Below are 25,224 nucleotides of genomic sequence, written 5' to 3'. Positions count from 1 at the left end.
CTTCCAACCTAGTTTATGAACAAACTCCCTGAAGTGTCAAACTCCAAGCAAAGACAAAACAGAAAAAGGATAAAGATAAAGACATAAATAGAAGAAATGATGCAGGTTAATCAGTGTCTGGCAGATCATTGGTTTCATTAGCGGGAGACAATGGAAATATTATTTTATCCCTGTGACATCACCGTAAAAATGTACAAAAGTACAAAACATTCTTAATAGATCTGGCTTTGCCTCAGAACATAATGTATCAGATCTAGAGTATTTCTCAACATAAAGAATTTTCAGTATTGTGACTAAATTCCTACTGAGGTGGCATTTTAATTGAAAATAGTTGAAGGCTGGAAGGTTAGACTTAATAGAACAAATCATATATTGTTTAATTTGCTTTTTCCTGCACATTTTAAGGAGTAAAAATAGATTTAAATTTAGGGTTTTACAAGGTAAGCTTCAAATTTAATGAAATGATTATAATTGTGCAACAGAAGTGCATTAGAGGTAAATTCACTGACTGAGTGACTGGGCTAGCTGCAGTCACAAATGCAAAAGTGTGTGTGCGCACTTATTATATAGTGAGGCATAGAAAAAATATTTTTACAATGGAGTGGGGAATTGAGGACATTTTAGCTGGTCCTCACAAATCCAAAGGGTTTTTTCAGGGTTAAGACTTTCTTTTTAGGCTTCAGGTTAAGGTAAGGGTAAATGTTTGGGGTAGGCATATTGTTGTGATGGTTAAGGTATGGGTAGGAAATGCATTGTGTCAATGAGAGTCCTCACAATAATAGAAAGACGTGTGTATTTGTGTCCTCACACATTACACCATCCCTAATGATGTCACAACCTGAGTAATAACAAGCTGCTAAAAGTGATTTGGCATCATTTGGCATAGCTCTGATGACAACAGCACTGATTTTTTTCTTTCTCCCTCTCCCTCACACACATCCTTGCTTTTGTCACTTACAAGATCCCTGTAAAGAATGACATTCATTTCCAGGAGACGTACCCTAACCTTAACCAAAGCTAGTGTGCTCCCAGGGTGTCCAACCCCCCAAGTATAAATAAACAAGGCCACAGATCTACACACAGAGAAACACAGTGGTGTTACATTCTTAACTGAGTGGGTTTGGACCTTCCTCCCACTGATGATAGCATCACCCCCAACTTCCCCAACCACCATAACAGCCAGCGTTCACCTTTGATCAAGACCCAAAATGACAGTGCTGGCTCAGCTGACATGTCAGACAGCTGCCAATTATATCAGCTCAGCCTCAGGCAACTTGATTCCAGCCTAGCAGCTACCCAGCTTGTTTCTCATTCAGGCAGGTGGCTGTAACAGACATTTTTCGTGCCTACTCTGATCATGTTTTCTGCTGTCAAAAAATTATAGATTTCTCAAACTGAAATTAATATTTATCATCTCCAAGTGGGATAGTACATGAACAAACATGCTTGTACACTTAAGATGTGTTACTTTTCTGCCCTGCCAATGCTCAAAATTTATTCACAAATCACTCTACTGAACTGGATTTCCTAATACAATCATGAAGTGGAATGAAATTTATTGGATATTTCAAACTTTTTTAACAAATAAAAAACTGAATAATTGGGCGTGCAAAATTATTCAGCCCCTTTACTTTCAGTGCAGCAAACTCTCTCCAGAAGTTCAGTGAGGATCTCTGAATGATCCAATGTTGACCTAAATGACTAATGATGATAAATAGAATCCACCTGTGTGTAATCAAGTCTCCGTATAAATGCACCTGCACTGTGATAGTCTCAGAGGTCCGTTTAAAGTGCAGAGAGCATCATGAAGAACAAGGAACACACCAGGCAGGTCCGAGATACTGTTGTGGAGAAGTTTAAAGCCGGATTTGGATACAAAAAGATTTCCCAAGCTTTAAACATCCCAAGGAGCACTGTGCAAGCGATAATATTGAAATGGAAGGAGTATCAGACCACTGCAAATCTACCAAGACCTGGCCGTCCCTCTAAACTTTCAGCTCATACAAGGAGAAGACTGATCAGAGATGCAGCCAAGAGGCCCATGATCACTCTGGATGAACTGCAGAGATCTACAGCTGAGGTGGGAGACTCTGTCCATAGGACAACAATCAGTCGTATACTGCACAAATCTGGCCTTTATGGAAGAGTGGCAAGAAGAAAGCCATTTCTTAAAGATATCCATAAAAAGTGTCGTTTAAAGTTTGCCACAAGCCACCTGGGAGACACACCAAACATGTGGAAGAAGGTGCTCTGGTCAGATGAAACCAAAATCGAACTTTTTGGCAACAATGCAAAACGTTATGTTTGGCGTAAAAGCAACACAGCTCATCACCCTGAACACACCATCCCCACTGTCAAACATGGTGGTGGCAGCATCCTGGTTTGGGCCTGCTTTTCTTCAGCAGGGACAGGGAAGATGGTTAAACTTGATGGGAAGATGGATGGAGCCAAATACAGGACCATTCTGGAAGGAAACCTGATGGAGTCTGCAAAAGACCTGAGACTGGGGCGGAGATTTGTCTTCCAACAAGACAATGATCCAAAACATAAAGCAAAATCTACAATGGAATGGTTCAAAACTAAACATATCCAGGTGTTAGAATGGCCAAGTCAAAGTCCAGACCTCAATCCAATCGAGAATCTTTGGAAAGAACTGAAAACTGCTGTTCACAAATGCTCTCCATCCAACCTCACTGAGCTCGAGCTGTTTTGCAAGGAGGAATGGGCAAATATTTCAGTCTCTCGATGTGCAAAACTGATAGAGACATACCCCAAGTGACTTACAGCTGTAATCGCAGCAAAAGGTGGCGCTACAAAGTATTAACTTAAGGGGGCTGAATAATTTTGCACGCCCAATTTTTCAGTTTTTTATTTGTTAAAAAAGTTTGAAATATCCAATAAATTTCGTTCCACTTCATGATTGTGTCCCACTTGTTGTTGATTCTTCACAACAACTTACAGTTTTATATCTTTATGTTTGAAGCCTGAAATGTGGCAAAAGGTCGCAAAGTTCAAGGGGGCCGAATACTTTCGCAAGGCACTGTATGTTCATGTATTTCAGGACACTCACTACTCTGTGGCATGAATCCAAAAACGTCCTGTTTCATGCTTTTATTTTGACACACTTCTGCTTTTGATTTGTCCCCTGGTTCCATCTTTACAGCACTCGTTGTCCACTCTCATTACAATCACCTGTTTCTCATCTAGCATAATCAAGCCACTCAGTATTCAGGTATCCAGCCAACATTTACAATTTGCTGGATGGTTGTAAGGAGTAAGTTGTAAGTAACCTAGAGCGTGACTCTCATCCATCTCAGCCCTGCTTGCCTTATTAATGTTTCCATGTTCCTCATGTTGGTTTGCCAAGTTACACATTTGTCAGAGATCATGTGTGATAAAATGTTACCCCCTCACTATTGCTGTGGACAGCACAACTGCTATGGATCGCAAGCGCCTGCAGAGAGTGGTAAAGACTGCGGAGAAGATCACCAGGACTCCACTGCGCTCTCTGCAGAGCATTTACCACCGCAGGGTGCGTAGGAAAGCTGCCTCCATCCTGAAGGACCCCACCCTCCCCCCAGTATGGACTGCTCACACCTCTGCCCTTGGGCCGAAATGCAGGACCCCTAGACTGTAAAATAAAACTCTTTCTTTCCCTTTGCCATCAGACTCCTAAACAGCTGACTCAGGATCTACCTCATGTAATTCCATCTGTACTGTTTACATACTCATATTGCACATGCATAATTGCACCCTCACTGTTGAGTATTTGCATCCCATGGCTCCCACGTAGCATATATTCTCTCTGCATTATATTGTGTTCTTGTATTTTTATTTGCTTCCTTCACTTGCTGTTTTAAAGTGCTTTAGATTTGTGATTTTACTGCCTATTTAGATTTGTGTTATTGCTCATCTACTTTATATTTCACAAAGTAAGAATTTCATTGTACAGGGAAACACATTTCCTAACTGTGCATATGACAAATAAACACTTTGACCTTGACCTGATCAATGTTTTCATTATTACAGTCATATACGAACTCATGTTTTTGGGCAGTAACCTCCTCATGTCCTGCTGCACATTCCTGTGTTATAGGTGTGTAATGTTACACAGAATTCACAGTTTGGTTAATTTTTGGTGCTAAAGAGAAAAAACAGAAGTTGTAAATTGCTTTTTGTTTATTATTGGCTATTGTAAACATCAACAATTATTATTTTTTTATTTTTAAATGAAACAATAATCATTTAAAAAGAATAGAATACTGCTGCTAACTACTATAAATAAGTGCTCCAATAACTTGGGAAAGGTTGTCTAAATAAAGGAAGCAGCGTTTGTGCTACACTTGTTTTTTTCTTGCAGCAGTGATGTTCACATTTGCATGGTACAAATGAGTTGGACGTGTTGCCAAAAGCATGCCCCATTTCAAATGAATGAACATATCAAGTGGAGCACCGGTGTGCCATATACAAATAAGATGTCTTATCCATTTGTCTTTGTCATGTACAGTATTTCGCTTCAAGAAGCTGAAGGGTTCCACAGCATAAGACTTTAATGATTAGGGAGGGTCTTCCAGCTCTAGCTTCTTGTTTGCGGCCCTGGCAGTTTAGCTTACCTAGAGGCTTGGCTAAGCTAAACTGCTTTATACAGTATGTTCATGTGGGCACATGGTACCAAACCTGAAGTCCTGTATAAAAACGGTTTGGTATGAATATGTGCACCTACACCCCTACTGTGTTATACTGTATTTAGTGCTCCCCTCCTCATTCGTGTATTGATTTAGTGATTTTGTGTTGTTTGTTCTTACGGTTTTGGATTTCTTGGTTATCATTACTTGATTATCTTAGTTACCATTCACAAATTTGTGCTTGGAGAATCTTGTTTATATTTTTGCATTTAGCTTTATGGCTTATGTTCAGCCTGAGATTTCTTGTTGTTGTTGTTTTCTGTCATTAGTTTGATGCCATGCTCTACCTCATCTGCCTTTGCTAAGCCTTCAGACTGAGTGCGCTGAAACACAACCCCTTGCAGTGTTTTAACCCAAGGGGCTGTGTTTGTTGGTGATGGGGGTGGTGGTGGGGTATTCCACTGTAGCATAAATTTCCTCCAGAATGTTGGCATGGAGAGGCAAAAAACTGTTTAACAATCAATTACTAACAAAAATGCATGCGTTTTTAACTGTTGCCCACATTTGACAGTGAATATCAGTGAACGCTCATGGTAGGATGGCAAACAAGAGTCTTTCTCCTGTGGCTGTCCATGTTCTGACCATCCCTCATTATGTTATTGGTCAACACAACATGTTGCTGGATGAGGTCACTGTGCATTGCAACCAACTTTTTCGCCACAGAGGGCTGCATAATTTTGCCGGAGCCCCCTGTGGTGCTGGTGTCAGCGTTGGTGAATGCAATCCTCCATAGAATTTAATGGAGAGGTCTACCTTTTTTCAAATCTTTGAAACTCAGTCTGAATGCAGCATTAGCGTTTTCCAGTGTGTTAGCACTGTTTTCTCCATCACTTTCCTTTGGAAGTGGTGAAGAAAACGTAGGTCCTAAATCAACACAAAGACTAAATCAATACAACTCTGTAGCTTACAAATGTGACAGTAACACTGCCAGTGATGGTATTGTACATATACAGTTGGTAAATACCTTTTGGATTGAGCAGCTCACACTGTTAAATGAATGTATCAAGCGCAAAAAATTGACTATAAATATCAAAAACAAGTTGGCAGTGTTATCTTACAGGAACGTGTGATGGCTGTACTGTACTGTAGCTACACCTTAGATTTTTTTTTAACATTCAAATATGCAACTTTGGTTGTTTTATTGTTTATTTTTTGACGCAGCCTGATGGGTCACATAATAAAATATTCCTTGCTTTTTTTTTCACCTCTCGCTCAACAAAATTGCAAATGCTTTTCACTTCAGTGTGCTAGAACGACAAGCAGTGCTTGCTGAGTTTGGCTCATGTTGACAACTGTGACAAGAATCTGACATCTAACATGGAAAAAGGTTGATGAGATGCAGCCAGTATGTGTTGTTGTTTCTAAAAAAAGCTTAGGGTGAATTGCATCATTATGATAATATGTTGTTTACTTGTACACCCAAAGCCCTTCAGTTGAGACGCTCAACAAACCACCATGAGGGGTCACAAGGGTCACAGGACTGACAGAGGTTACTGACCCAACACTACTGCAAGCTAATCTAGCATGCTAGCTATTATTACTGTTGTTACTGAAAATGTCATAATCTGCAGTCTTTCTCTAAAAAGACATGAACAGAGCTGTTGCCTTTTGAGTCTAACATGCTCACAATAATATTACCATGCTAATGTTTAGCAAGTGTAATGCTTAGCATGCTCACAATCTTGTTTAACATGCTAGCAGATTTAGCACTAAACATGAAATACAGCTGAGGCCCATGGAAAGGTCATTAGTTTGGCAGATTTTTCTCACCCTATAAATGTGTTAGATGAAAAGTCAGAGGATCCTCAAATGTATTATACTTCATGCTGAGGGGAACATGAATGCTGACCCCACCAAATCCTCCAACTTAAACAACCCATATAGGTTGTTCGTCCCATCCTATTATATGACCTATTAAGAGAACTACTAACAACAACAAATTTTGCATTGACAGGCTTTTCATTTAATTGCCTTGAAAACATTCATAAACACATGGTTATGACAGCAAGCATGCCAGGCCTCTGTCGTTATATAACAATCACAATTTTATTTGGTTTAGACACACAAACACTATTTGGGTTTGCTTGCTTTAGCTTTTATTTTAGAAAAAGATCATGTCCTTACTCATCACAGTTATCAGAATAAACAGTGGCGCCTGAACCTGTGATTCTATACGTAATTCATTTTTTTTTTTTTTTAAATGACTTGGCTCACTTGTTTTGTATGGTGGTCATTGCATTATCAACATATAGTATATAATTACAGTTTCAAATGTATGGCCCAAAGAGCTATCTAATATGATATCATACAGACTATATCATTTCTACTCCCTAAAGTTAGCGCTACACAGTTTGAAGTGAGTGACAGCAGTGCACACATTGGCTTTACCTGCCATCAACAATGCCTGTAACATCACTGGGACATGTGCAGGGTATTTTTTTTATTTATCATTGCTGCATTCATGGGTTATTTTAGAGTAATTATTGAGTATGGATTTAAGTGCCAGATCAGTGATTCTCAAGGACCAGCTGGAGCATAGCTCATAGTGTTGGTCATTGGTATCAACTGAATGAGCTAAAGATGTGCGCTGCTGTCTCTCATTCCAGTAACCTATGTCAGAATGAGAAAAATACAGCATGTCGTAATTACGAGAAAAATATAGCATTTTACTGCAAAAATATCTTGTTATAACAAAAGTTTCTCATTATAATGACATACTTGGCAAAAATTTCTTGTCATGTTCAGCCTGCCCTAGTTTCAGGGCAGGCTACTCTCTCCCTTTGTTTCGTCTTTGGCTGCTCTGCACTCTATCTGGGTAATTGCCCACACCTATTGCTTATTAACTCCTATATAATCGATCTCCTATATAACCTGCTCCGTTCTCTACCTTAGTTGCCAGATCTTTCCTTGCTGTCCTGCAGTGCTTATGAGCCATCTTCTGTTCCTGATCTCTGTCGCTTGTAACCAGACCTGTATTCTGTTCATTTGACTCTCCTCCAGCTGAAATGCTTTTTTGTTCTCTAACTTGCCTAAATTACCCGGTTATCTGACTTTTGCTTTGTTGTTTTAGACCCTGAATGTCATCTGTCTGTCACTCTGCCACATCTCTTCATTTTCAAATCTTTAGAGAAACTCAGATCAGGACACTTTGGAGAGCTAGCTGAAGAGGACTGAGTTTTTATTCATGTATTTAGGCATACATTTGAGCTGTTTTTCTTTCTGCCTCAGAGGACATTACTACCAGATATTCCAGTTGCTCTTTTGTACACCTCTTTTTGAGTTATTTATTTCTCACCTCAGAGAGATATAGAGTCCTGCTTCTGTCAGACTGAGGTGTGAAGGGAAGATTTATGGCGCCTAAGCCCCGCCTACTTTCTGCATTTAGCTTCCATCTAGACCAAAGGCTGTCAACTTTATATGTAGTTACAGACTTCAAAGGATTTTGCATGTAAGTCTAAAACTTCAGTTTGGATGGATTTTAATATAGGGCTAAAAATGTTTTGATTATACTTTATAGTTTTATAACAACATTAAAGGATTTCATTGGGGTTTCACATGGGAATAGGACTGACCATTACCCCCAGAGCATGGATTCCATATCAAAGGGGTTTTATTGGTCTTCCACTAGCAACAGGACAGAGCAGCAGCACACACTTAGTTTATTGGTCTTGAAATATTTTATAGATCAAAACTATAAAACTAAATTTAGGATCAAATAAAATATAAGTCTGCTAAACTGGATAATTCTTTTAACTTAGAAGTGGCTGTCTCCCAAACACAGTTTAGTTTCAAGGAAGTTTACTATCAATAGTTTTGTTAGATGTAAGGCTTAAAACTGAATTAATTTGGAATAAAAGTGGGTGTTTGTCACCATAGAAAAGATCTTTGGAATGTTTTTAGCCAATAGTTTGTTGATCTGTGTAACTTTAAAGATTGATAGATGTATGGATTAATTTAGAAACCCCGAAAATTTAACAGGTACTGATACTTTTAAAACTTATCCAACCCTACAACAATTCTCTTTTAGAAACAACTCATTAACAGGCATGCACAGTTTAACAGACGCGTCATGTTCAATCCCCAAAGTAATGAGATTTATTCCATTAGGTTTTGAAATGTCCAGTAAATGCACAGTGGTGATTATTCTTGTCTTTCCCTGACCTTCCTTACGTTATAAACTACTGGATCAGAAACATTCACAAATGCCAAAATTAAATCTAACAGGTAGTGTTTAAGATGCAGGTCGTTTGCAGTATTGTGCAACAGCCTTTTTCCACAAACAGGAGGGAGTTACACAAGACTTTCACACAGGCTTCTACGCTGTCCTTTGGTGATAATTGTGTAGTAAGGCTGCTGCCTGGAGAGTAGGAGTACCAGAGATTGTGGTAGCATTTTGTCAGCACATTTTTCTCTATGCAGCAGCCCTCCCATTGGTCTTTTCACATGGTGTTTGATCGCATGGTCAATCAGCAGGCTACCACACAGGAACACACCCAAGGTTACAGTAGCCTCTGCCACTGTATTTTTCTCTCTAACAGCCCCTCATCCTATGGTGAATAGTCAACACATAATGCAGGCAGCTAAAGTTGAAATGACAATTCATGGTGTTAGGATCCCCAGAGACATACTTCCACTCCTAGTTAAACCTAAATTACAATATTCATCAAAATTAGATAAAATACACATTTAATCAGTATTTCATAATGTAAAATGTATATTCATATGTTTTGAAGTTGTTTTTATTCATTCATTAGGTTGTATGTTTATAGCAAGACGATTAAAGATTAGAAACTTTTCCCCATATTGTTTAGTTCTTAGCAGCAAGGGTGTAATGGCTAGTCCAATGATAAAGGGGTGCTGCTTATATTTCCAACCACTGAATTACCAGGTAACAGTAGAAGCAGGGATTATCTTTTTTTTTTTTTAGATTAAATTCTAACCCATAGGGCTATGGCTATGTGTTTTCATGCATGTAATGAAACTTGCCTGGATAGTCACTTACTTCATGATACATCATACTTTGACCTCTCTGTATTTTAATGAGAAATGTAGAACTTTTTAGCTCCACTACAATGACTTCATTAATCCTAGATGGGCAAATTCACAAGCTATTCATTCAGTGTCTTTTGATGTCCTTAAAATATGGGAGGCATTTGCCACTGACTAGGGCATTTGTATGCCAGCCTAGTTTTGATTCCTTGGTTTTAACACTGTTTTTTCATTTTTCTTTTTGCCTTATTGTGAAACATAACACTTGTTCAAAATAGTTCACATACTAAGTTTGTTCAGCTGTATTTGTAAAGAGGGAATGCTGTCTCAGCTATAGTCAGCTAATGTTCATATGTCCCCAACAGAATGATGAAGTGGAATGAAATTTATTGGATATTTCAAACTTTTTTAACAAATAAAAAACTGAATAATTGGGCGTGCAAAATTATTCAGCCCCTTTACTTTCAGTGCAGCAAACTCTCTCCAGAAGTTCAGTGAGGATCTCTGAATGATCCAATGTTGACCTAAATGACTAATGATGATAAATAGAATCCACCTGTGTGTAATCAAGTCTCCGTATAAATGCACCTGCACTGTGATAGTCTCAGAGGTCTGTTTAAAGCGCAGAGAGCATCATGAAGAACAAGGAACACACCAGGCAGGTCCGAGATACTGTTGTGGAGAAGTTTAAAGCCGGATTTGGATACAAAAAGATTTCCCAAGCTTTAAACATCCCAAGGAGCACTGTGCAAGCGATAATATTGAAATGGAAGGAGTATCAGACCACTGCAAATCTACCAAGACCTGGCCGTCCCTCTAAACTTTCAGCTCATACAAGGAGAAGACTGATCAGAGATGCAGCCAAGAGGCCCATGATCACTCTGGATGAACTGCAGAGATCTACAGCTGAGGTGGGAGACTCTGTCCATAGGACAACAATCAGTCGTATACTGCACAAATCTGGCCTTTATGGAAGAGTGGCAAGAAGAAAGCCATTTCTTAAAGATATCCATAAAAAGTGTCGTTTAAAGTTTGCCACAAGCCACCTGGGAGACGCACCAAACATGTGGAAGAAGGTGCTCTGGTCAGATGAAACCAACATCGAACTTTTTGGCAACAATGCAAAACGTTATGTTTGGCGTAAAAGCAACACAGCTCATCACCCTGAACACACCATCCCCATTGTCAAACATGGTGGTGGCAGCATCCTGGTTTGGGCCTGCTTTTCTTCAGCAGGGACAGGGAAGATGGTTAAAATTGATGGGAAGATGGATGGAGCCAAATACAGGACCATTCTGGAAGGAAACCTGATGGAGTCTGCAAAAGACCTGAGACTGGGACGGAGATTTGTCTTCCAACAAGACAATGATCCAAAACATAAAGCAAAATCTACAATGGAATGGTTCCCAAATAAACATATCCAGGTGTTAGAATGGCCAAGTCAAAGTCCAGACCTGAATCCACTCGAGAATCTGTGGAAAGAACTGAAAACTGCTGTTCACAAATGCTCTCCATCCAACCTCACTGAGCTCGAGCTGTTTTGCAAGGAGGCATGGGCAAAAATTTCAGTCTCTCGATGTGCAAAACTGATAGAGACATACCCCAAGTGACTTACAGCTGTAATCGCAGCAAAAGGTGGCGCTACAAAGTATTAACTTAAGGGGGCTGAATAATTTTGCACGCCCAATTTTTCAGTTTTTTATTTGTTAAAAACGTTTGAAATATCCAATAAATTTCGTTCCACTTCATGATTGTGTCCCACTTGTTGTTGATTCTTCACAAAAAATTACAGTTTTATATCTTTATGTTTGAAGCCTGAAATGTGGCAGAAGGTCGCAAAGTTCAAGGGGGCCGAATACTTTCGCAAGGCACTGTACTTTTGATGCAATCAGAATCAGAATCAGCTTTATTGGCCAGGTGTGTTGGACACACAAAGAATTTGACTCTGGTGCAGCAGCTCTCAGTGTGTATGTACCTTACCTACCTTATGTAAGGCAGCAATGGACAAGTAAACAATATAAGGCTGAGAGAACAGAAAGAAAAGAAAGTAATGTGCAAACAAGCAAAAGGAGTGTGCATTAAGAAAGAAAAAAGTACTTTATATACACACAGTCTAGATGCATTTTACAGATCTATATGTACAAGGTATATTTACAGTGTGTGTGTGGTTGTTCGTCTGTGTGTTGGCACTGTGATGGACCGGCGGCCTGTCCAGGGTGTACCCCACCTTTCGCCTGATGCTGGCTGAGATTGGCTCCAGCCCCCTGTGACCTCGTTCGGGACTAAGTGGTATAGAAAATAAGATGAGATATTTACAGGTATTGCACTGAGGGTTATTGACCAGTCATACCATCCTGGGTTAAGTGTTAATCAGAGTGATGGCCCAGGGGAAGAAACTGTCCAGAGTGCCTACAATGTCATTCAGATGGGCCAACACCAGCCTGTCAAAGGGCTTCATAACAGATGTCAGGGCAATGGAGCTGTAGTCATGGAATCCACTGATTGAGGTTTTCTTGGAGGCCATGATGGTGATGGAGCATTTGAAGCAGGAGGGGACTTCACACAGCTAAAGTGATCTGTTGAAGATGGGGACCAGCTGATCAGCACAGGTTTTCAGGCAGGAGGTAGTTGCACCTTCTGGGCCTGGTTTTGTTTTTTTTTTTTGAAAAGGCAAAGCACATTGTTTTCACAGATCTTCAGGGGTGGGGTAAAAGGAAGTAATTGCTGGGGGAGCAGTTGCTGGGTCTGAGGTGAGGGGTGTGGAGTTCTGCTTTTTAAACCTGCAGTAGAACATATTCCTCCGTACTGATGATGGGTCATTAGCCAAACACTGATTTTGCAGCCTTTCAGGGTAGCTCCTCTAATGTCCTTCGTCAGAACACTGTTCTGATCACATGCTTGCAGCTTTAAGTTTGTCTATAGCTTTTATGACAGTCACTATTTCCATCTAGACCAAATTAGTGGACCGACTGACAGACATTTCCAACTATAGTGCCATGCCACAAGCATGGTTTAAAAACTATATTGTCTCTCTGTACATGTTTCTTGTCTTCCATCTTATGAGTTGGAATCCAAACAACGCATTCACATTTGTTAATCTGACCTTTTGGATCTGCTTGTAGCATGGCTAAAATGCCTATCAGCTTCAAAGGCTACAGAAGAAGCAGGGAGTACGTGGTATGATACTTGTGCCACATGATCAGAGTACCCGAACACTAGCAGAGAAACTCTGTTAAGACTGCTCAGAAGGAACTTTATGTCTTGGTTGATCATTTGTGCATGGAAAATAGCTAAATTGCTCAACATATGCAAAAGGTCAAGATACTGTAAGGAAAACAGTTTTTGTGCCCAGAGGATAAAACAATTTTTGAAGGAACTGGGTTCACAAAGCGGGATTATTTGCACCCAAATGACATGTGAGCTTGACCTTTCAGAGCCATTCTGGCTAAAGAGCCTAAAGCTACAGAGGTGATGGGAGCTGTAGAGAGGAATGTTATAAAGTCAGTTAATATCCTTGTCATAGAGGTGAGGTCTTTCCTCATCTCCTGGCCTTCTGTCTCTGGCTAGATGTCAAAACCATACTCCAAGCTGTGCCGAAAACGAACAAGCTGCTGATGTGATTTCATAAAAATTGATGGTTTTTAGAGTTGTGACTTGGCCTTTTATAATCAAACAGTCATCTTATTTTGTGAATGCAGACTGTTAATCCTGAGACCCTTATCTCCCCCCAACTGCGTGCTCATTTTTCAGTGGCTGCCCGCAGCCAGGATCAGTCACTAACCGTTTCAAGTATAGTTTAACATTCAGCTACAAGTTTCATAAGCAAGGAAGTTAAAACTGTAATCTAATGCTGAACTTACCCTGGAGTTAATCAAGATCCACGAGTTCTACAATGGTTCCCTCTGAAATGGAAAGCACTAGAAGTAAAGAGGTGCTTGAGGCAGCAAAGGGGAGTACAACTTTGCAGAGCTGAATTCAAACAACTAATAAGTTCCCTTTTTTCTTTTACCCTTTAGCTCACTTGACGTCTTTCTCTCTCAGAATGGATTTAGGACAGGCAGTGAAACTTGGGCACAAATATGCAAAGAAGGTAACATCACTTGTACAAAGTTGATTTTGAACTGGTAGAGAGAAGATGTGTTTTTGCAGCATGAGCTAATGCAGATTTGGTGGAAATCAGTGTTATTCAGGCCAAGCAGTGAATTTAAAATAATATGATAGTCAAGCTACCCATTATTTAAAACACCAACAAAATGAAATTTGACAACACTAAAAACATAACCATACTGAGACTCTAAACTTTAGACTCTAAAGTATAAAGGCAGTGGTCCTATTCCTCCTCTTCACTCATTGCAGCAAAGTGGATCTCATTTTATGGTAAAGACCACCTGTCGACTCACTTCAGCTTGTTGAATAACTTTGGCAACAAGTAGTTTGCTGCTTATGTTAACCAGTCATATATTATAATAATGAAAAGACCTGAAGAGAAAGCAACAGATCAGCTGGGTTTGTACTGTAGCCTACCTCTGAAACATGACATTCACATCCACAACTTGATCAATTTCATACATTGCCACCCATGGACTTTGGAGAAACTCATTGCTGTAGTTTAGTCATGTTACTTTTGGTGGCTGTTAGTGTTAATTGTTTTGTTTGTTTTAATTGGACAATAACTTGGAGGTTTTTTTTGCTCATGTCATAATTAATATGGTTGCTACATGTTGCCAAACTATAACACTTTGTCATAATAAACTGGTGCCACAAATGATGTGGCACACTGTCTAAGGAAAACTAACATTTGAAGATCTTGGCACTAGCAGTCTTAGTGCTATGAGGTCATTTTTGAAGTTATGTCAGGGTATATGGGTTAGAAGTTTAACATAATTTTGTTTCATATCTAAACATCATAAGAAAATCAACTGCTGTAACTGGAAAGAGGCCCTCTTCCACCTTGCTTAATAGTGAAGCCTGCCCCTAAAAATAAAACACATTGTTGCTTTAAGAAGAGAGTGAGTGGTGAGGCCACTTATCCTTTGAGGTTTATCCATTTGATATGCAAAGTCTGCTACTGCTGATGTGCTTCTTCCCATCCAAAGATCAATACATGAGCAAACGGCAAACTTTACCCCAGGCAAGTGCATAATCAATAGCCATGTGGGTTCTCACTAATTAAACTGCCACATTAATATATCTCTCATTGAAAGTTATACCTCTGGACAAGAAGGGTGGAGGAGAGGTTAGAAGGGATGGATGACAAGATTAGATGGGAAAGGGAACAAAGTGGAAATTGCTAAAGGCAAAAAGGTGGACCAAAGGTTTGAGGGAGGCCATGGCAGGAAAAGAGAACTGGTGACTAAAGGCTCATAACTAAACAAAAACAGAAGCTATATAACATTGCTCTATTTTATTGTCAGGGTAATGCCAGTGTAGCTTCAAATGCACTTTTTTTTTTTACATTTTAGTGCGTTTGCTCTTTCTCTGTCATGAATGAATGGCAGAGAAAGGGCACTTTAAAATCTGTAGCTTGTTTTGCACTAGTCCGACTCATCACCGATGGCTGACAGCATCACAAGGGTCAGTCGCCATTGCAGTTGACTGTGGTTAGGTTTGTGACCTCACTGCAGCCAATGGACCAACAGATAATACGCTGTCTGTTGTCAGCCAAAGATCGTGAAGACGCATCACTCTGTAACACCACTGCGTAATCAGAGTGTTTCTGTAGTTCTAACAACTCCAAAAGAGTGAGATGTCTTTACTGGTAAAACTACCCGCAGATCTCATATCAGTGATGGGAATCTAGCATATTCTTTAGGATGGTATACATGCAACTGGTGATGAAGATTCATCATCTGTCATCTTTTAACATTGTACAGTCAAATCTTTTACTTGCATTAGCAGTAGCAAATGGGTACTTTAGGATTGGAGTACATAATTGGTGGGAGAAGATGGTGAAACTATCTTTTATTGCCACATTTAATATACTGTACTTCTGTAGATGTGGTCACAACTAATAGTGTATTCTGCCTCTCTTCCACCTTGTGCTTGGTTTCACCCAATAAGCAGCAATGCTGGTCGCCAAATTTGCAAAAAGTTGTTTGAACACACCCACACTTGACTTGGAGTTCAGACTTGCATTTGCCTGTGCGTCCTATTTTAGGAAAAGAGAGCGCCTATTACCTCCAATGGCAACGAAGTTATTGTCCAATTAATTTATTACTTTTTTACACAAACCTCTACAGTGCATCTCACAGCTCTGTTACCAATATTAAAAAAAGAGAAACAAGTTTTGTCATCAAGCCAACTAGTCCTGCATTAATAAAAGTGTGAGCTACTGTATTTTGAATATGTATCTGTGAACATGCATAGTGGAATATTTAATTCAGTTCAGTTTGATTCAAACCAATTCAATTTGATTTATATACCCAATCACAACAACTCAAGGCACTTCATAGATAGTAAGGTCAAGAGCTTACAAGATAGCAGAGAAAGGCCCAACAAATTCTCCTTGAGTAAACACATGGATACAGTAGGAAGGACAAACTCCTTAATGGAAGAAACCTCAGACAGAATTCTACACAGACTATTTTGAGATAAATAAAAAAAAGTGTCATCTTCTGGAAGAATTATTTTAAGACTAAGTGTTCTTTCTGTTTTTTGACTCCTTACCTGACTCCAAAGGAGAGCTGCACAAGAATTTCTGTATGCCTAGACTGTCTGTTTATGCATAAATCTTGAATCTTGAATTAGAAGAAACTTGGTGTTTTCCTAAATTTCCTCACTGGAGAACAATAATTTTAGCTCAAGTTTAAGGAACATACCATATCTGGAATGTTTTAGCACTTATTAAAACCCCTGAACTACATATTATTGCTGTCATTTGTTAGACATGCCCTATTGTAACAGATTTTATTAATTTCTGTAAGTGTCTAAGTTAGTTGTTATAGTTCTGAAGGCTGAGTTGTGTTATTCAAAGTAAAAGTAAGGTCTGTGTTAATGTTTGTAAAAATTATAAGCATAAACCTTATTACCAAGTATTATCAGAAATACAAGGAATTTGACTCCAGCCCAATGGCCCCTGATGTGCACAACAAACTTAAACATACAAAGGAATGCAAACTAGATCCTCCCAGCCTAATTCGTCTTGAGCTGCATAAGCTGGATGAAGAGGAGTTCTGAGTGATGTGAACAAAGAATGAATAAACGAGAGGGAAATGAGGATGCAAAAGAAAAAGGAGATGAGGGGAGGACAAAGATTAGAGAGAAAGAAAACTACGGCCTTGCTAACAAGGAGAGCAGAAGTGCAACATAGGGGAGTGGGAAAGTAAAGGGAGAGACAGAGGGGAAGGAGAGCAGGAGTGGGACTGGTGGATTAGTGTAGAGCAGGTGGGGTGGGGGTGCAGAAGAGGCATTAATATGGAATGTATTGATGAGGGATAGAATATGCCGACAGAGCAGAGTGGAAGCAAAGCTGGCATGCCGTGGAAGTCCCTTACGCTAGCAGTATGCGCTTTTTCATTTATGCACTTCATACATACTAATACACTGACACACAAATGCACACACACCAATCTCCATTCCCCCCAGCTAACCCTCTCCTCCTCTACTTACCTCTTCCCTTCACACAACACTGGCAGGAGCTGATCTGACTCTTGGCCTATAAACTGTTTTTGTCTTTCTGAGGATAGCCATGTGGGATTTCTTTGTTATGAAACAGTTTAACATTTGTGAAAATAAGGTTATTTGTTTTCTTGCTGAGCGTAATATAAGAAGATCAATGTCTCTGATCTGCAGTGTTGAGCATGAATGTGATAAACGAGCCCCGTTCGTTGAACATGCTCATTTTTCAGTTAACGGTGAACTGAATGGATCAGTTAACAATTAAAGAATGTGAACGTGAAGAGTGGTGAACTTGAGCAGCAAGGACTCTGGTCACTTGATTTCTAATATTGCTAATATTCTGTGAGCCAAAGGAAGAATGTGGAGTGAATGTGGAGTGAATCACGTGAGAACCAGAATAGGTGGCAGTAGTGGCTGTGCTATGTATGCGATTGACACTGTAGCTCTTGCACAGCAGGAAGTAAGACCAGTATAAACATAGCACAGTCATGTTAGCAGCTAAAACAGCATCTTGTTCTCATTTTGGAAAGTTATGTGCTAAATTTTGCAGTTATAATACAAAAGGTATATTACAAAAAGTCTCAACATTCAGCATGTACAACATAATATATGCATTTTTAATTTATTCTAAAAAGTAATTTGTAACTCTGCTTACCAAATAAATCTAGTGGAGTAAAAATACAATATTTTCCTCTGAAATGTAGTGAAGGTGAAGAATGAAGTAGCAGTAAAATACAAATACCTCATTTGTACTTAGTACATTTACATAAGAAGTGCTTAAGTTATTTTTCACCACGGAACAAAGTATATGAGTAGCAATGACTGGGGACTGGGGATGGATGGGCAGAAGGAGGTTCTACTGAAAACATATTTTCCAGTACTTGTAAAAAAAAAAAAATGTAAAAAATTTGGATCAAATTAATGTGAACTAGTACATATGTTTTTGGGACAATGAACATAGCTCAAAATTCAAAACTGTGAACTATAAACATGAACTAGTTCATTTAATGTCTGTGAACTGAACTTTGAGCTAGTTCTTGTTAAGTGCGAACTTGCACAACAGTGCAGATCTGTGTGTTAAATATGGAGCTGGAGGTTAGTATATAGCTTAGCATCAAGAATGGGAGCAACGCAGTTAGCCTGATGCTGTCCAAAGAGTAAAAAAAACACCCAACACCTTTAAAGCTCAGTAATTAACATGTTGTATCTCCTCTGTTTAAAGAGAAATATACAAATGGCAATTTTTAATTTTAGAAAGAGTTGCATTATTTAATAAAACACACATCATCACTGAGAAGTGAGGAATCGTTTTTGAGGTGTTGGTAGGTATATTCTTGAAAGGGCAGATTGACCGTAAACTAATACTGTATATAGACTGTTAATTACAAAATGTATGTAATTGAATGGCGACTGCAAAAAATAATGAAAAGGCTCAGTTTGTCAATGTAAATCATGCTGTAAATGCACAGCTGTAGAAAAATGGGTCCATATTTAATGACCTAACTAGAGGTTGACTTGTAACTGTAAAACATGTTTAAATAGAGTTTGGATTAATTTACAGATGAGGGGTACTTATCTTTCACTGTCCGACTGTATTGTCATCCGAAGTGCCAGGCAAACACAGAAACTGTCACAATGAGCATGTTTGATTAAACATTTGGAACAGAAGACAAAAAGAGGCAAAGAAAGGAAAAGGGGGGAAGATGACAGCGGGCGGAAGAGGAGGAGGAGGATGCTAATTGATTAGCTACAGAGAGAAAGTCAGAAGCTTCATTTTCCAAAGTGCTGCTGCAGGGTAAACCCCCACAACCTCACTCTCCTCCTCCAAAAAGGGAAGGAGGTGAAAAAAAAGGCAGTTGATACACTTTGTTAAGGTTTATCAGAACCAATTATAATGTGCTGCATGAGTGCATGTTTGATTTTGTTAAAAAGAAAAAAGGGGAAGGTTTATGTACATGCAATTGCATGCGTCTACTTGTATGTTATCTTTGTGAGGACAAGTTTGAATGTTTCAACTTGTAAACAAGACCATTCCACACTTTCTGACAAACATTCAAAAGGCTGTTTGTGGGTTCAGACTTGGTTTTCAGTTACAATCAGGTTTAGGGTATAGTTAGTACAAGTGTGGGTTTGTTTATGAATGCCGTGTGTACAAAGTGAGGAAGAGGGCTTTATTTTTAAAGCTTTTAACATTCACACCAGCTCTGGAATAGGCATTTGGTTGTGTGAACAAATTTTAGTATACCATTACTGTGAAGACATTTTGACTTTCAAATATTTCAATACATGTCCTCACAACTATAGAAAGACAAATGTGTGTATGCATTTTGCTTCTTTTACACCACAGTGACAGGAGCTGTATTATCATTCCCACCCGCACACATTCCTCACAATAGCAGCGTTAATATTAACACCTTATGTAATGTTGGCTTTGAACTTCATTTCCCTTCGAGATAAATGAAAGCTGCAATTTTATTTTTATGCACTTTAAATGGCACACTTCAGAACAGGATGATATACACAGTACTACTGATCTGTGAGCTGTTACTTGCATAAGCAACTTCTGCATAAACACCACAGAAAGCTTGTGTGGGTATGTAAACAGGGTTTTCTTCATGCTGAAAAAAAGATCATAATGTGTCCTGTGTTTCATTTGCACTCAGCCACGTTTTGCGTCTTGGGCAGACCAGTTGGCTATCTGTTATTAATTAAACCCATTGTCAATGCAACCAAGATGCATTAGACCCAATTTATGCTTGTAATTTCAATTGTCTCATCCATAAACATGAAAACATGGAAGAATCTCATTTTTGGACAAAAATTTTCATGTATTGGGAATCAGAAAGAATCAGCCTGCCCTTCATGGAGGACCTGTACACCTCACGAGTTAAGACAAGTACAGAGAAGATTTCTGCAAACCCCTCACATCCTGAACACAAACTGTTTGAACTCCTCCACTCTGGATGGTGCTACAGGTCACTGTATGCCAAAACAACCAGACACAGGGACAGTTTCTTCCCCTGTGCCTTCAGTCTGATGAACACTTAACCAATGGTTAATTTGTGCTGGAGCAAACCAGATCCAGAACCTCTCAAATTTTGACTGGCACCTATTTTGATGGACCCACCACCTCATTTAAATTGAATATATGAATAATATATAAAAGTCCAAAGTCTAATACTTGTTTCACAACTAGCCTTTTACAACAGCATTTCAGACTAAAATTTTAATAATTAAATACAATAAAAACAGGCATCTAGGCTAAATACATTACAAGGTAACCAGCCCACACAGGTGCACATTTAATGTAACGTTATGTTAGCCACATAGCGAAAATATGAAAAAGATGGGAAGATTTGTGAATTCGCAGCAGAACAAAGCTAGCCAGAAATTAAAAGCTAAACAGGCCAAGCAACTGTTACAACTGTTAATGAAAAGCTTAGTACAAGCCAGTCTGATTCTGAGGTCAAGAGTTTCAAAAGGACTGAAGCAAAGCACAGAATAACATGAAAGAGGACTGCCAGTTTGGTAACCACAGCAAGCTTAAGATAATAACAAATTATTTTGAATAAGCTAAAACAAAAGATGACTCTATGTAGCTGTACTGTTAAGCAAGACAGAGAGAGAGAGAGAGAGAGATGGATGTGGCTGTGTCGTGGTGAGCCCAGCAGACTGAGCAATTCTTTGGGTTATGACAGGCAAAACTGTTAAACTGAAGTGTAATGTTTTCTTTATAAAATAAATAGAGTAATTTCTTATTTCCTCAGTACTATCAGTAACAGTTAGGTAAATGAAATAATTTGTTTCACTTGAATCATGTTTAAAGTTTAAGAAAACCCACTTTTAAAAAACAAGGTTTTAAGTGCAGTAAATGCATGATGTTTCCATAGTCGATGAGTAGTTGTGTTAAATAATCGTTATCTCAATATTGAACAAAATAATCATGATCATGATTTTTGCCATAATTCTGCAGCCCTACTGTATCTTCAATATGCGATGACATAAAATGTGAGATCTCTTAAGTGAATTCTAATATTTCAAACTAAACCTTGTCACTATATGGCCACTGGATAAAGCAGTGCACATCACGGGCCTCAAAAGAGGCAGAAAAGCCCCCCTCACATCATACTCTCTACCACGTTTGGTCTTACTCTGTCATTTTGCCAGAGAGTGAAAAAAATCCCAGAATGCAATGCACCATTTACTCCCTTAAGTCACTGTAAAATAGGACAATTTATGTAAAGTAAATGAAATGAGCGCACTTTTTTAGTTTTAACATTCTTACTAAATAATTCAGATATTTTGTCCTATTATTTGAATGTGAGCACTAATAATCAGTAGATTAACAGCTTCAAATATTGTGTCCAGAATATCACAGCTAAACATACTATAGAGTGTTTGCTCATTTTCCAACACCACTGATGTATAACCAACTTCAGTAACTTCATGAGCCACAAACCATGGCAACTAATAGCATATTCAAGATATGTTGGGTTTGTTCAGCACTTTATAGTGGCGTGTGTGTGTGTGTGTGTGTGTGTGTGTGTGTGTGTTCAGCTTTCAGAGCCACCATAGATCAGGGATCCAATAAACATTTCAAGAGTTTGATGCACTCTATTATCATGTGTGTGCTGGGGCCACTGTTCCCTACAGCTATATTCAGTATCCCTGTAGCTGCCATAATCATAAAGGACAGATGTTATACGTAGCTATTTCTACAAACCACTTACAGATGTTACAGCTGGCAGGAGGAAAAATTATGTGTCTTCAAGAGGTGTACATTTTTTTCAATATTTAGCCACCTCGTGAGATGATTTTAGGGATTCTAGATGAAATCAGTCTGTCCCAAATGCGTCTTGAATGCATTTACATTTACACACATGCACAGAAAAGCTTGCATTCATCTCTGGGAGGTAATTTCACTTGCTGGTCATCCTATAAAATCTGCCACTGATGACTACAATTTACCACTGCAAACTGCTGAAGAAGGCAGCAGTGTAAACAAGGAAAATGGTTGCTTACTAGGATTTTTCACCTGGTAAATTTAAGCAGTTCTTCCACAGACTCCCTCTCCTCATTCCACCAACCTTCTGTTTCTGTTGCAGTAAATGACACGCTCAGTGGTCATTCTATCCTGGCTCTTCTCCCAGACCACCGATTTTACTGATTGGATTCTAAAGCCAAATATTAAAGAATCAGTTAGTTCTCCTGCAATGAGAGTCACTCAGCTACACATTATGTTTGATGAAAAGTGAGAGGTGCATAATTAGGTGGCCGTTGACTTGGACAAAGTCTCAGTAGCAGTGTCCATTTTTCCATTTGCTTATGTTCATGTACAGTGGTGTGAAAAAGTGTTTGCCCCCTTACTGATTTCTTATCTTTTTGCATGTTTGTCACACTGTAATGTTTCAGATCGTCAAACAAATTTATATATTAGTCAAAGATAACACAAGTAAACACATCATGCAGGTTTTAAATGAAGGTTTTTATTATTAAGGGAAAACAAAATCCAAAACTATAGAGCCCTGTGTGAACAAGTGTTTGCCCCCTAAACCTAATAACTGGTTGGGCCACCCTTAGCAGCAACAACTGCAATCAAGCGTTTTCGATAACTTGCCATGAGTCTTCCACAGCGCTGTGGAGGAATTTTGGCCCACTCATCTTGGCAGAATGGTTGTAAGTCAGCCACATTGGAGGGTTTTCGGGCATGAACTGCCTTTTTAAGGTCATGCCACAGCATCTCAATTGGATTCAGGTCATGACGTTGACTAGGCCACTCCAGTCTTCATTTTGTTTTTCTTCAGCCATTCAGAAGTGGACTTGCTGGTGTGCTTTGGATCATTGTCCTGCTGCAGAACCCAAGTTCGCTTCAGCTTGAGGTCACAAACGGATGGCCGGACATTCTCCTTCAGGATATTTTGGTACACAGCAGAATTCATGGTTCCACTTATCACAGCATGTCTTCCAGGGCCTGAAGCAGCAAAACAGCCCCAGACCATCCCATTACCACCACCATATTTTACTGTTGGTATGATGTTCTTTTTCTGAAATGCGGTGTTACTTTTACGCCACACATAATGGGACACACACCTTCCAAAAAGTTCAACTTTTGTCTCGTCTGTCCACAGAGTATTATCCCAAAAGTCTTGGGGATCATCAAGATGTTTTCTGGCAAAACTGAGACGAGCCTTTATGTTCTTTTTGCTCAGCAGTGGTTTTCGTCTTGGAACTCTGCCATGCAAACCATTTTTGCCCAGTCTCTTTCTTATGGTGGAGTCATGAACACTCAGCTTAACTGAGGCAAGTGAGGCCTGCAGTTCTTTGGATGTTGTTGTGGGGTCTTTTGTGACCTCTTGGATGAGTTGTCGCTGCGCTCTTGGGGTAATTTTGGTCGGCCGGCCACTCCTGGGAAGGTTCTCCACTGTTCCATGTTTTCGCCATTTGTGGATAATGGCTCTCACTGTGGTTCGCTGCAGTCCCCAAGCTTTAGAAATGGCTTTATAACCTTTTCCGGACTGATAGAGCTCCATTATTCTCTTTCTCATTTGTTTTTGAATTTCTTTGGATCTCGGCATGATGTCTAGCTTTTGAGGATCTTTTGGTCTACTTCACTTTGTCAGGCAGGTCCTATTTAAGTGATTTCTTGATTGCGAACAGGTGTGGCAAGAGAAATTGAACTCAGGTGCGATAAACCAGTGTTTTGACAGGGGGGCAAACACTTGTTCACACAGGGCTATATAGTTTTGGATTTTGTTTTCCCTTAATAATAAAAACCTTCATTTAAAAACTGCATGATGTGTTTACTTGTGTTATCTTTGACTAATATATAAATTTGTTTGACGATCTGAAACATTACAGTGTGACAAACATGCAAAAAGATAAGAAATCAGTAAGGGGGCAAACACTTTTTCACACCACTGTAACTTTGGTTGTGAATTTTTCCTTTACAGCAGAACACAAAACGTTGTGAGCCAAGACCAGTAATAATATTCCAATGGAAGTGATACAGAATAAGTAATTCAATTTACACAAAACATATAAAATAAAGAAGTCAACAAAGCCAGAATGGTACAAGCACTTCTGTTAGATACAACCTGAAGGTCCCACACAACAACAAATTGTTATGATGAGGGAACCAAGTTTAAGCAGAGGGACTCAATAGGCAGAATCAGGCAGGTGGATTCAAACAAGAGCTTTATTTATGAAGGGTTGTATCAGGGATTGGACGGGAACCTCCCCAGGGATCCAGATGTTAGAGCTGGTTAGTGGGTGATAAAACCACCGGACGATGTAGCTGGTTCGGCATCAGGGTTGCAGGTGTGCAGGTTGGTCGCTGGTTCAGGTGCAGCCCAGGAGGAGGAACAGGTGAGTTGGTGAGTTGGTGAGTGAAAACATGCCGATAACTGGTACACACCTGCCAGGATGAGAATTCCCATGTACGTTCAAATGTCTTGTGCATCCGCATCACTCCATCTTGACACTGAATGCCTCCCATGTAGGTTTGTCATTTGAAAAATCAGCTGGACCATGCCAGGAGTGAAGAAAAAGGTCAAAAGAGGATGCCACATCGTGGATTCTTGATATAGCATATCCCGTGGACCCTGGCACCATGCCGGTGGGTGCCTGAATGTAGCACAGCGTCTCAGCATGAGATGGAGACCAGACTTTCCCGTTCTTCGCTGTCCACTCGCTGTTAGGATGGGCAGGATCCTCAGTGTCCTCTCCACTTTCAGAGGAAGGGTCAGAGGTACTCACAGAAGTGAAGTACTCCAGTGAGCATTCTGTGTCAGACTCCCCCTCGAAGCTTGTGTCTTCTTCAGATGAGCCGTGCAGCTCACTGACAGAGGCTGCATGACCATTTCTAAAGCCTCTTCTGCACTGAAAAGTCTTTTCATTTTTGCTCCTTCTCTTTGCTCCAGGTTGTTCTCTTTCC

General features: G+C 39.5%; 1 protein-coding gene across 2 annotated transcripts in view; it reads right to left on the bottom strand.

Moving 5' to 3' along the window:
• Positions 1-25,224, bottom strand: part of rbfox1 (RNA binding fox-1 homolog 1) — a 315,653-nt gene that overhangs the window by 207,474 nt on the left and 82,955 nt on the right. The gene's annotated exons all lie outside the window — the stretch shown is intronic.

Source organism: Monopterus albus, unplaced genomic scaffold, assembly GCF_001952655.1.
Source record: "Monopterus albus unplaced genomic scaffold, M_albus_1.0 scaffold92.1, whole genome shotgun sequence".
Classification (NCBI taxonomy): domain Eukaryota; kingdom Metazoa; phylum Chordata; class Actinopteri; order Synbranchiformes; family Synbranchidae; genus Monopterus; species Monopterus albus.
This window is presented reverse-complemented; position numbering and strand designations above follow the sequence as displayed.